Source organism: Lagenorhynchus albirostris, chromosome 10, assembly GCF_949774975.1.
Source record: "Lagenorhynchus albirostris chromosome 10, mLagAlb1.1, whole genome shotgun sequence".
In the NCBI taxonomy this organism is placed as follows: Eukaryota; Metazoa; Chordata; class Mammalia; order Artiodactyla; family Delphinidae; genus Lagenorhynchus; species Lagenorhynchus albirostris.
Genome location: NC_083104.1, coordinates 69,362,863 through 69,375,797, shown reverse-complemented (window position 1 = coordinate 69,375,797; position 12,935 = coordinate 69,362,863). Strand labels below are relative to the sequence as shown.

General features: G+C 51.0%; 1 protein-coding gene across 6 annotated transcripts in view; it reads right to left on the bottom strand.

Annotated features, from left to right (window-relative positions):
- The window catches only part of DAAM2 (dishevelled associated activator of morphogenesis 2), a 113,731-nt gene that overhangs the window by 65,483 nt on the left and 35,313 nt on the right, over positions 1-12,935 (bottom strand). For 2 of the 6 annotated variants that reach the window (XR_009542947.1, XM_060162793.1), the window contains exon 2: positions 8,824-8,880. The exons of the other annotated variants lie outside the window; for them this stretch is intronic. The gene's annotated coding sequence lies outside the window, so the exon portion shown is untranslated. The remainder of the gene's footprint in view (positions 1-8,823; positions 8,881-12,935) is intronic. 6 annotated transcript variants of the gene reach the window in all.

The following is a 12,935-nucleotide window of genomic DNA, read 5'->3' as shown; positions in this document are numbered from 1 at the left end:
TGCGCATCAGTATCACCTCCTTCCATCCTGTTCCCCCTGCAGAGGCCCTCTTCCCGGTTCCCTCTTCGCGGTGTTTCAGAACGATGTGAAATCTGAGCCGCATGTCCCCATGCTCCACACACATTCACTCTCTCTCTCTCCTTGATTTCAACCAGCTGATCCCCGTCTGGAACACTCCGTTCTGGGCCCTCCCCCTCCTCCTGGCCACTCACCTGGCAGCCTGCGCCCTTCCCCACAGGTGTGGGTGTAGGGCCCCTCCTCAGCATCCTGCCTTTCTCCCTTCAGAGCCACGGCTGCTTCCTGAATTAGCGTCACTCTCACTGGGCTGTGAGGTCCTTGAGGTTGGGGACAGCGTAGCACAGTCTCTCAGGAACCCTGCGCCCAGCACAGGGCCGGGCCCGCAGCAGCTGTGCTGGGGCTTTGCCAAGGTTCACACCTCGGGTCTCTGTCCTGCTCCCTCACCCTTCTCCCTCCCAGAAAACCTTCCATCTCTTTATTTCAGATAAATTCAGCAGCAGTCACTCTCGAAACCTCCTCTCCCCCAACTCCAGCTCGCTTCCAACTACCCACATTTCTGTTCAGAAGCACTGGCACCGCCCCCATCAACTTCCTCTCAGACCGCCTTCACCTCCTTCCCCCTTCGGACCACCCCTGCTTTCCTCTGCGAATGACTCCACAGTCCGAGGTTCAAACCACAGAACCGAGGTTCAAACCACTCTTCCTCTGTCTTGAGAACTGCTACATGCCAGGTATTTGCATGTATTATCTCATTTCATTCTCACATCAAACCCTGAGAAGTGGGTATTAGCATCCTGAGTTTACAGACAAGGAAACTGAGGCTCAGAGAAGTCAAGTGACCTGCCCAAGGTCACAAGCCCATAACTGACTGGGCTGGGGTGAGAGGCAGGTTTTGACAGGCTGTCCAAAAGCCCACCAGGTGCGCGCGCGCACGTGCGCACGCATACACACACATACACACGTGCTATTCCCTCCTTTACATTATAAATTATCCAATCAGTCTCCACGCCCAATCGATTCCACTTAGAAATGCTTCCTGTATGGGCCCTTTGATCTCCCATGTGGACGCTCAGGCCCCACTCAGACACACAGGACATGGCTGTGTGGTCACAGAGTCGGGGGTGGGGGGCCATGAGTCCTGCACATCTAGCCGGCAGCACTGACCTCACCTCGCGCTCACTCAGGGAGCTGGTACGTGCTCTTAGCTTGGAACCATTTCTTCAAGCCCCATCCCTTCTTACTGATTTGGTTGTCCTCCAGCCAGGCTGAGGCTGACCCCTTTCTTCTGGACTCCACCTGCACCCTACTAATGCTCCTCTTGGCCTCAGACCAAAAACCCTCAACAAGCTACCCACCTGGAACACAGCCTGCGTTTCCAGCTCTCTTCCTTCAATTTAGCTCTTGGTTTTCCCACTCTCAGCAGATCTCCAGGGACAGTGCATCATCGTAAGAGGCTTCTCAATGATGCAGATCCCAGGGCCCTGCTCTCAGAGTTTCCAGGTCAGTAGATCTGGGAAAGGACCCAGGAATCTGCATTTTAACAAGTTCCCCAAGGGACTGGGATGCAGGCGGTTTCATTCACTCTCCATCCCCTTCTCTTTCACCAGCATTTGTACCAACCTTTTTCACAAGTCACCCCTTCTTTCCAGAGCTGTGATCAAATCCCCCAGGTTCTCATCTCGGGCTACACAGTAGAATCATGGGGCATTTTGAAAAATATCTATGCCTGGATCGCAACCAGAACCAATTAAAACAGAATCCCTGGGCAGGTGTGGGGGAGCCACTGGGGTGAGCAGCTCCTCCTGCTTTGCCCAGCACTATGCCAGTTTTAATCCTGAAAGTCCCACATCCCAGGGAAGCTCTCAGTCCTGGGAAAACGGGATCATTCACCCTACAGGGCTCTGGAATTTGCAAATCTCTCCAGGTGATTCTAATTTGCAGCCAAGCTTGCCAAACACTGGACCCCATCTGGATCGAGAGATGCCCCTCCCCCCCGGCATTCCCTCCAGCCAGCGCCTTTTGTTTTCACACTTAGCTCAGGTGATCTCAAAATGTGTCTCTAGACCAGCAGCATCAGTGTCACCTGGGAACTTGTTAAAAAAAAAAAGGTACAGCCAGTTCTAAATAATTTGCTCTTCTCTCAGCTGCAGAGATCCTTTGTGAACCCCTACCCAGAGTCACCGACATTTACTGCCTTGAGTGAAGTGAGAGGGCTAAGGAGTTAACTGGTGGTGGAGGTTTGAGGCTGGGAGCTCAGTCCTCCCCAGGGAGGTTTAGTGGTGACCAGAGGGGCCTAGGTTTTGATTCATAGGCAACACACTTTTACTGACCACTAACTAATTAGCTGCCTTGTTTATGGCATCTCATTAAATTCAACACTAACTCTGTCCAGCATTTGGTGTTGGGATTTTGTGGGGTCCACACATAAAACTTTCCTCTTCTGGCTCAAGTTCAGGACCAGTTGAGAAACAGATACATGAAGCAAACAGATAGAGGTCACGGTATCAGCCACGTTCCTGACAGAGCTGTGGGAGTAAGCGGCTGTGTCTCTCTGGCCAAACGGACTTGCTAATGTCTCACCCATGAGTGAGGCCAGCTGACATGTCCAGTCCTCGGCATAGGAGGGTGACCGTGGACCTTCCCGTAGGAGCGGGCTCCCGACCTCAACCCCCAGAGCTGGCCAGATGCGCCCCCTGCAGGTGGCAGAGCCCAGGGACGGGAGCGAGCGTAGGCAGACCCGGTTCATAACCTCCCAGAGCCATTGGTTAGAGGTGCCTCACTCCTTCCCCTGAGGAAGTGATGGGGAGGGACAGGCCAAGGTTCTCCACCCCTTGGTCCATTTCAGCCACTCATGCCCTGATCCCACCCCAAGACATGCTGGCCTGATCCGGGGAGGGAGCCGGGCATTGATAACTTGTAGAAGTTGCCCAGGTGATGCTAAGGTGCCATCAGTGCTGAGTCACCACTCCTGGGAGATCCTCTCCTGGAAACGAGAAGCCAGGGATGCTCCCCTCTAAGGGTGGGGTTGCTTGTATTTCACAACCAGGGGAACAAGGTCTCGGGAACCTTAAGCATCTTGCCCTCTGCCCGGAGCGGGTCAATGGAATCTTAAGGATGAGTAATAGCAGTGAATGAATCAGCTTTCTCCAAATCTTGGGTGGATTGGGAGGTTTTCAGCCAGGTTGCAGCCAGATCAGCTAAAGCACTGGTTCTAGAATCTCCTGGAGGGCCTGTTAAATGCAGCTCACTGGGCCCCACCCCCAGAGTTTCTGATTCAGAGGGAGGGCTGTGTAGCTGTGAGCACAGGCTTCTGAGTTGGGCAGATCTTTGCCACCAACACTAAGGATGGCCTTGCCTGGGGTTTCACCCAACCTCTCTGGGGCTCAGTTTCTTCACTGGTCAAATAGCGATCACAGGATTAATGACCTCACGTGTTTCTTGTGAGTTGAACCAGGACACACGAAGCACCTAGTGTGGTGCATGGCACGTAGTAGGACTGGAGATAAATTGCAGATGTTGATTATTATCTGTAGATGCTGCTGTTATTCAGGGATAGCTTCTCTGAAAAGGTCGAGAGGAGGTTTCGGATGCAGGCAAGAATACCAAGAGGCAGAACACCAAAGAGAGAGAGAGCCAAGTCTGAAAGGATGCAGGAGGGGAGCCAGAAACAGAGCAGAAGCCAGTGCACAGAAGGTACAAGCGAACTGTGTGCAGAGGGTGGGGGTCTGCTGCAGATCTGGCTGACAGAGAGGCTGGGAGTCAAAGTCACCCAAAATAGAACTCCCTCCTCTCCAAACTCTCAATTCGTTCCCCCCTCCCCACTCCCTATCTCTCTGGGCCGCACGCCACATGCCTCTGTCAGACTCGTTTGTTAGAACTACCCCCCTAACTGCACCCCGACCCCTGCCCTAGGGACTCAAGGAATCCTAGCAATGTGTTCAGTTCCAAGTGCTGGAGGAAAAGGAGCAAAATAAAAAGGGGAAAAAACCCTCTCTCCAGGCTTGTGTCTTTGTAGGACTTCCCACAGCCCCCCAAGTCTTCCTCTCCCCCAAGAGATGGCCATTCGGAGTCAGCATCTGGTTAGAAGTATCCAAACCAACGGGTACCAATGGCCTGTCTCCCCTCACCCGACCGCAAAGCCCTCTCTGCCACCGCATACTCTTTCCTCTTTCATAACCAGACTCAAAGCTCATCTCCCTGAAGTCTTCCCTGATGAACTTCACTGGACTGCAAGAGTTCCTTCCTGCATGTGTGCATTCACCCATCCATCCATTCATTCCACAAATGTTTACTGAGCATCTGCTCTTGTAACAGAGAAGAACAAACCTGACTCCATCTTGGATCTGTTCCTTTAGCTCTAACCCCTGTACTCTGTTGCCTGTGCTTAGTCATGCTCTGCACATCTGCACATTTGCGAAAGAATGTTGCCTATAGCATGAAATATACATGATAGGCCATTCTCAAGGCTCCGACCTTTAAAGGTACAACACTTTTCCATTGGTATAGAGATAAATGGATAAAGGTGCAGAACAGAGAACCACAAGTGTCTTGTTGGATACTGATAGGAACAGTGCGACCAGACCTATGTGGACAGCTGCAAGAACAAAGGATTCCAGCACCAAGTCTGCAACAACCAGCCACGCCCCCTCCCCTTTTAGCATAAAAGCAGCCTGAATTTTAACTCAGGCAAGAGGGTTCTTTGGGACACTAGTCCATCATCTTCTCAGTCTGCTGGCTTTCTGAATAAAGTCACTATTCATTGCCCCAACCACTCATTTCTCTCCATTTATTGTCCTGTCACACAGCAAGCAGTACAAGCTTGGACTTGGTAACACTCTGTGACTGGGCAGCAGGGATTTGGATACAAAAGAGACACAGTCCCTGCCCTCCCGTAGCCTAAGGAAGGCAGCACTGGAGTGGGAGCTCACAGTCCTAAGGAGATAATGGGGCCCCCTTGTCATGTTCTTCAAGTTCATGATCATGCCGTTTAATCCTCTTTCTTAGCATGAGAAGAGACCTACCAGCCACTGGTGAGATGGCACCCTCTTTGTCCTGCACACACAAACCACACCAAAGAAAACACACCCGTATCAGACACGGATAACACACTTCATGGTTCCATGTTGCTTTCCATCCTATAGACTTTAGATGCTTTCCATCCTATAGACTTTTTGTCTGAGCCTCAGTGCATGTCATCATCAGTAACTGACTCAGCCCCTGTATTTGGCATCGTAAGGACCATCTCAACCAACATTTATTGACCTGCTTGGAGGTACCAGGCACCAGAGATAAGAGATGAATAAGATATGTTCCTGAGCACCCAGAGATGACAGTCTAGTGGGAGAGCCAGGTACATAAACAGTCATAATACAATATGGGATGCACACAGTAAGGCACTGTGATGTGCGTGGAGAGCCTAGTTGTTGACCAGGAGGACACCAGGGGGGGGCTTCCTGGAGGAGGCAATGAAGAGAAAGCAGTAAGTCTGTTAATGAGCCTGTGCAGTGGCCTGGCTCCCGCCATTTCAGGTCATCTTAATCACGTCCCACTGACTTTGTTCCCTTCCCTTCCTCACCCCTCCATCTCAGAATGCCCTGGGCACTGGGGCTTTTGGGAAAATGAATCCATGTGCATGTGTTATGACTGTGCGGGGATTTTTTTCCCTTCCTTTATTTAAAGGGAAAAAAAATGTTATAACACCAATAACTGACTGTGTAATAAAAGCTAAATATATAAAGCAAAATGTTATTTCCCCTGGCTATTTGTAGGCGGTGCTCAGATACCCGCCTTGGCCTTTCAACTCCAGGGCCAGCAGGGGCCAGAGCTGAATTTTCAAATGTTGCACCACGGTCCTTCATAGCTGGAAAACAGCTACTGGCAGACAGAAAAGGGCAGGGCTTGAGCTGACTTGCGAGCTGAGTCAGGGCTGTACCAGGCTCTGCACAAAACAGCTACAGCTGCGAGTCGAAGGCCTCTTTATTTAACTAGGGAGGCCGAGTGGAGGGAGGCTGTCACATCACACTTTTTGTCAAGCACAGTCATCCCAACAGGTAGTGAAAATCATTGCTCGTGTCAAGACTGAATGAGAACAGCAAGATGGAAGTTTTCCCATACACAGGAATGGGAGGGAATCTGAAGACCAACAGCCCTTGCTAGCATGGAATGAGAGTTCCTACGACATGAGGCGTGTGTCTTGATATTTTTACCCCTGGTTGAGTCCACTGAAGCCAATCCCCCTTTCTCTGGGGATGATATATGTTATTCAAGGGGCCACATTTTATTTTTACGGAGTGCTGAAGAACTTTGACCCCAAGACTCCTTTCTGAGAAGCAAAGGCCTCAAGAACAGGATGGAGTTGAGAATCTAGAGTTTTCGCTTCTATGCTCGGCTCTGCCACTAACTGGCTCTAAGACCTTTGGGGAAGTTAACTTCCTTAAGCTTCACCTTCTTCGTCTGTCATGACACGATATACCCCATAGTGTAGTCATGAGGAGTAACTGACAATTCAGGAATAATACTGCGTGTCTGATACAGAGTACTTTACAAGGGAAATATTGAAAATATTTCCCAATATATTTTGCCTTTGGGAAATTCAGGTAACTTTTTCTTTTACTTTTCTGTTTTTTCCTTTCCTTTCTCCTGTACCCTTCCAATATCAGCGCTAAGACACAGCCTTATTTTCTCTGGTCAAAGACTTATAACCCCCAAAACAAAAAGGTCAGTAGAGCAGGGAAGGGTCACTAAGAGTTAATGTTGTTTTCTCTGGACAGGAATGAGGAACAGAAAACCTTTGTAGGACTAGGAGGGAAAGGAATTAAATGGCCAGGATTTCACTCCCTTCCACACCAGGGGGGAGGGACATCTTTAGAAAGGAGCCAATGACTTGGAGAATCCCAGGACAGCGATGTACACCTAGGGAAATGCCACGCCCCTTGGAGAAGCCCTGCCTTCAGCTGGGCTCAGAGCAACAGGGCTCGGCCAGGGGCAGGTTAGCAAGGGCTGGGGGCTGTCCCTGGGCCCACCCATCCAGAGCCCTCACATCCAGGCAACAGCTGGACACTGGGGCCCTCCAGGGGCAGGCGGGAGTCCCGGGAGAGCCACGGGGCCTGAAGAAGTCGCAGCTTCAGCAACAGGTGCCAGGTAACCCTTCAAAGGCCCCGGGACAAGACCAGACCTGGCTCCTTCAGTGGATTTCAGCACAGGGGCCCAAGACGCAGAGGGAACACAGAACACATCAGTGGACGTCAGCAGGGACCCTGCAGCCTTGAGAAAACTGGAGCCTCCCCAGGAAGCCGATGGCAGAGGAGGAGGGCCCTGGAGGACACCTCACAGGGAGTCTGAATCCCGACCTCACTGGACCATGAGCCCCTGTCTCACATCAGAAGAGACTAAAGTACCCTTATTTACTAAGATAAGATTTTAATTGCAAGTTATCAATTAGAGCAAATAATCACTTTTTCCTGCACACGTGAGTTGTTCCATATACATGTCCCCCAGCCATTTTAGGAAACCTTCAAAAAATATGAGCTGCCTCATCATCATCATAACTAAACAGGGTTTTCTCGGATTGACAAGGAGGCAGGGCAGATGCGGACGAGAGCAAGAGACAGTCCTACTTGTTTCAGATGTGAGTCCTAGGAGAGCTGAGGGAGCCTGGAGGGACCGGGGTGGGGAGGGGAGAGTTGCAGCCTCTGAGACTCAGGCCCTCGCCTGGAGTTTTCACCCTCTCCTACTGTTCTCTGCAAACACAGTCACGCCCTCCTTTCTCACTCAGGTTTAACTCTAATGAATCTGCCCACTGCTCTGCCCCTTCCTCACCAAGGGGGCTGCAGAGGAGGGGGTACCAGGCCACTTGCCCCCTTACACCTGCCCGGCCTGTCGGGATAGGGTCCCGCAGGGCCGTTCACCTGCCCACTCACTTACCGTCTGTGGCAGGCTTGGCAGAACAGCATAGTGGGTACAAACCAGAACTCAGGAGTTAGGCTGCCTGAGTGCCGACCCCAGCACCACTGATCTGCTGTGTTATCTTTGGCCAGTTACTTCACCTTCCTGTGCCTCCGTTTCCCATCTGAAAATGTAATAGTAATCTGCCTCCTAATGTAATTGGGGTTGAGTTAGTGGTCTTGTATACGGTGATCAGGGTCGTGCCTGGCTCCCAGCAAGCACTGTCTGCGGAGCAATGATTGTTCACCTTCTCATTGAGATTATTTAAAATAACCCCTCTTCCATGTGGAGAAAAGGGAAACCTCCTACACTGTTGGTGGGAATGTAGATTGATACAGCCACTATGGAGAACAGTATGGAAGTTCCTTAAAAAACTAAGAATAGAGCTACCATACGACCCAGCAATCCCACTCCTGGGCATATACCCTGCGAAAAACATAATTCGAAAAGATACATGCACCCCTATGTTCACTGCAGCGCTGTTTTCAATAGCCAAGACATGAAGCAACCTAAATGTCCATCGACAGAGGAATGGATAAAGAAGATGCGGTACATATATACAACGGAATATTACTCAGTCATAAAAAACAATGAAATAATGCCATTTGCAGCAACATGGATGGACCCAGAGATTATCATACTAAGTAGATCAGACAAAGACAAATCCTATATGATATCACTCATATGTGTAATCTAATTTAAAAAATGATACAAATGAACTTATTTACCAAACAGAAACAGACTTACAGACACAGTTACTGTGACCAAAGGGGAAAGGTGGCAGGGGAGTGATAAATTAGGAGTTTGGGATTAACATACACGCACTACTACATATAAAACAGATCATCAACAAGGACCTACCTTATAGCACAGGGAACTCTACTCAGTATTCTGTAATAACCTATATGGGAAAAGAATCTGAAAAAGAATGGATATATGTATAATAGAATCACTTGGCTGTACACCCGAAACTACTACAACACTGTAAAGCAACTATACTCCAAAATAAAATAAAAATTAAAAAAAAAATTTTAATGCATGGAGTATAGTCAATGATGAATATCCAATAGCACAAATAATGGTTTAAAACAAAAGCAAAAACAAAAAACCTCTTCCAGCACCGTCCACTCCCTTCTCCCGCCTCATTTTCCACATAGACCTATCACCATGTGAGATGCTATATATGTTATTTATTATCTCTCCCTGAGACATTTTTGTCCATCATTCACTGTGTAGCCACAGTGCCTAGAATTACTGCCTAGCACATAGCAGACCCTGTAATAAAGAATGAATACAGGAAACTTTTCTTACTAACTGTAGAACCTTAGGCAGATTATGTAACTCACATGCCTCAGTTTACTCATTAGGAAAATGGGGTTGACGTGCGGATGAAATGAGAAAACATTTGTGAATATGCCCACTCCGGCCCTTGGTACATGGTGGATGGATGACGGCTGATGTAGGAGGACCAGTCTCAGCCTGACTCAGGCAGGGCCTGCAATGGTTAATCTCCAAATCTCTTCCCCCCCCCCCCCCCCCCCGGCAAGGCAAGGCTGCACTGCAGGGTCACTGGCAGCTGTCCAGGTGGAGGATAAACGTCAGAGGTGGGTGCCTGTGGAGCTGCCCTGGTCCTGACGTGGAGTCTTGACCCGGGCAGCTGGAGTCTCTCCCCACCCCCTCCTGCTGGGACACACTGCCTGAGCCTGGAGCGTTTCGGGCGCAGGAGTGAGCGGTGGGAACCTCCGCCTGCCTGGGTCCCACGCCACATCCTGGCCTCGGGGGAGGTGGGCCCAAGGCCTGGCCTTCCCAGCCATTCCCAGGCGGCCTGCTCTCCTGCAGGCCCAGCTGGGGTGACTGAACCAGAGGCCTGTAGGGACAGGTCTGTCCCTCAGCATTGCCTCGTCCCTAGCCACGAGGAGGGAGCTACCGGCCTCAGCACAAGGAGGGTCTGTGTTCAGAGCTCAGCTCTGTTGGCTCTGAGCCCTACCCACCTTCCCAGCCCAGGGGGAGGGAGTATGTTCAAAGGCAGGTGAGCCTCATGCCACCAAGTCACAGAGAGGACACCCAGAAGAGCTGACTCCAACGGGGGTCTTCTCCCGTGTCTCCATTCCCCCCAAGTCTTCATTTCCCCCAATGCTCCAGCTTTCCAGCAACTTACCCAAGAGTCCATCCCTCTCCGGGACTGACCCAGAAAGAGATGAACACAGACACACAAGCTTAGCACGCATGAGGAAGATGAATAAATGAAACCCAGCGTTTGCCCCACGGCTCATTCATTCCTCAGTTGCACGTGGAAGCCCCACTCTGTGCCAAGCACGGCACACAGCAGGGAGGTGGCCGTGAATAAAACATAGAGCTGGTCATCAAAGATGCTCTTGGTCAGTCAGGAAAGGGAGGACCACGGGTAACCTGGCTGGGGAGGGGGAAGAGCGGCACAGGGCAGGTGGGAGTCTAGGGGAGGGGTCTCTAACATGGCCTGCGGAAGGAGGGAGGGCCAAGAATCTGGAAGGGTGACACCGAGGTGTTTCTGGCAGGCAACGTCTTAGGGAAGAATGCAGGGGTTGATGAACGGAGAAACGATATCCCTCACCAAGGGGCCAGCTCAGAATCACCTTGTGGGGGAAACTGGCCTCAGCTCCCATCCTCTCAGTCTTCAGGGACTTTCACTAGAAAGTAAGCTCCCCACCGAGGACAGGAACATGGTCAGGCTGCACCCTCAGAGCTTAGAACAGTGACGGGCACACGTGGGAGGCACACGGCAAACGTGCCTGAGTACGCCAGGGCATAAACTCCCCGAAGGGAAGCTCACTCCTGACCCCCAGGAGCCCTTGCTCTCCTCTGACGCCCCTGGCATTCGTGGAAGTTGATACTGCCCAGGTTCCTCTTGATAAACATAAAAAGCTCAACACGCTAGAACTCTCTAACTGGCGCCAGACATGGGATCTCTTCAGCCTCCAGCACGGGCGTCCTTCACAGGCACAAGCAGTGGGGTTCTCCCCAGGTGCTGCTGGAATCACAGGCCACTGGGGACCAAGGCGAGGAAGAGCAGACAGCTGTTGCACCTTGGTCTCTGCAGAAGGACAGCACGGTGCTGGTACCCGCTCCAGCCCTGGGCTCACTGCAGGCCCATCCACACACGCTCCCAGCCCCTGGCATGGAAGGGATGGGTGGGGGGAGGTGCCGATTAGCGCGCTCTGTTCAGACACCACTGTGAAGCTGGGCCCTGGGGAAATGGCCCAAACACTGGCCACTCCTGCTTGCCTCCTTCTCGGTGGAAAACTGTAAAGAGCACAGGTTCCCTTCGCTTGTCATTCAGCCAATATTTAATGAAGACCTACTGTGTGCTGGACCCTGTCAGGGGGACTAGGAAAGCACAGTCAGCCTGTCGGAACCCTTGCCTTCCGGAAGCTCCTGGTTTAGACACAGCCAGGCGGAACAGTGGTTTTCAAGCATCACGCTAAGTGCCACATCGGGGGTAGGTCTGCCGGGACAGAGAGGAAGAGAACTTCGCCTCCCTGAAACCGCGGGGAGGAGATTTTGCGGAAGTGGTGGTGTTCTGAACTGAGCCTTGAAGGATGGCTAATTACTTCACCAGGTACCAACCTTCAGGCAGAAGGAAGGGCAAGAGTTAAGGTACAGCCGGTGAGAGGCGGGGCGTACAGAGCTGGGTGTGGCCAGACCTGAGAAGTAGCCCAGGGCTTGGTCCTGAGGGACCCACCCTCCTTGAACTCTGAAACTGAGTTTGGGATTTTCCAAAGTCTCCTTTGGTCCATTAAGAGAAACTATGCTCAGACCAAGGAGGTCGAGGGGAAGCATACTACACACAGAGACAGAGGCCCTGAACAAGCAGCCCAGGCCCGAGCCCCACACCCCGCCAGGCACAGGGGTGTCTCAGTGGACCCCTACTCAGAGAGCCAAGTCACGAGGGCCACTGTTCTCTGGAGTGACCAAGTGCCCTTCCACAAGCTTGGGTGCAAAAATCTGACCCTGGAAAAGACTACCCTGGTTCTGTTTTTGGATGGTTCCACTTCCCCACCCCCCAACACTGCCAGTGTGTAAGGAACTTGACTCCTTTCTCTGACTACCCTGTGGGGAGGCCCCCTCAAGGCTGCTGGGAAGCACAGGGTGTTGAGAGTAGAGGTGACCATACTTTTCAAGACCACTCTACAGAGGAGAAGAAGCAAGGCCACTTACGCCAGGACCCAGAGCAAACTCACGACAACCCACGTCTAGAACCCCATCCTCAAATTCTCAGCAGGAACTCTTCTTTCCTGCTAGAGAACAGTGGTAGACAAACCCTGGTCTGGTTCTTCAGTTCTTGGTTTCCTCTAAACGGTTCTACTTACGCTATCTTCAGCAGAAACGACAACTACAAAAATGTCATTTAAAAGCTCTGAAAACCTTCACCAAGATTCCTCAGTGAATATATACCCTAAAGATCGTGAGTCCTGCGAGGGGCCAAGCTATACCGCCTCTCTCTTTGGATGATGTGTTCCCTAATACTCTAGAAACAAATTCACAACTTCTCCCAGTCTTCACCTCAGATTTTCTCTTTGAAGCCTGGAGAATATTTAGAAACCCTTTCAAAAAGAGATGATCTTCCCAACAGTCGGGCCAAAAGGTTCTGATCTGCCAAGTGGATGTCACAGAAACCTGCAACTTCACAAGCGATTATCATTACTCATCTACCATCAGTACCTTTCCTCATATTCCACACCTCATTTTATGTATAGTTTCCTTAATTTGGGCATGCAAAACGGCTCTAAAATCAGCAGCGGAAGCTGAAAGCAAACCTACTTGGTGTCCAGGGATTTGGGAGTTTGGGGAGGATCAGGTGGCGTTTTGGATATGTTTTCCAGGAAAGAAGAGCTATTGGTCATACCAGCTACACAACTTAAGGATTGTGTTGGAAGGGAAGGAAGGAAGGGAAGGAAGGGAGGGAAGGAAGGAAGGAAGGAAGGAAAGGAGAGAGA